Source organism: Gossypium arboreum, chromosome 4 (genome assembly GCF_025698485.1).
Source record: "Gossypium arboreum isolate Shixiya-1 chromosome 4, ASM2569848v2, whole genome shotgun sequence".
In the NCBI taxonomy this organism is placed as follows: domain Eukaryota; kingdom Viridiplantae; phylum Streptophyta; class Magnoliopsida; order Malvales; family Malvaceae; genus Gossypium; species Gossypium arboreum.
The window spans coordinates 85,025,675-85,026,272 of NC_069073.1; positions in this window are offsets into that span (position 1 = coordinate 85,025,675).

The window sequence follows — 598 nt, forward strand, 5'->3', positions numbered from 1 at the left end:
TTCACATCTCATCTTGAAAAAGCTACATGAGGCTCTGGGTTCAAGGTTAGACTTCAGCACTGTTTTCCATCCTCAGACAGATGGTCAATCTGAGAGGGTGATTCAGATACTGGAGGATATGTTGAGGAGCTGTGTGATTGACTTTGGAGACAATTGGGAGGAGTATTTTTCATTGGCAGAGTTCACTCACAATAATAGTTACCAATCTAGTATACAGATGGCACCTTACGAGGCACTTTATGGTTGTAAGTGTTGTACTCTTTTATGCTGGACTGAGTTAGGCGAGCGGTGTGTTCGGGGCCCAAAACTAGTTTCTGATACCAAGGATAAAGTTAAACTGATTCGAGACCAACTGAAAATGGCATCTGATAAACAAAAGTCTTATGCAGACTTGAAGCGACGCGAGATCGAGTATTCTGTGGGAGACTATGTTTTTCTTAAAGTCTCACTATGGAAGAAGGCATTGAGATTTGGTCGTAAGGGCAAGTTGAGCCTTAGACTTATTGGACCCTATCGCATAATAAAACGAGTGGGATCGATTGCCTACCAGTTAGAGCTATCTTCAGAGTTGGATCGGAGTCATGATGTTTTTCATTTC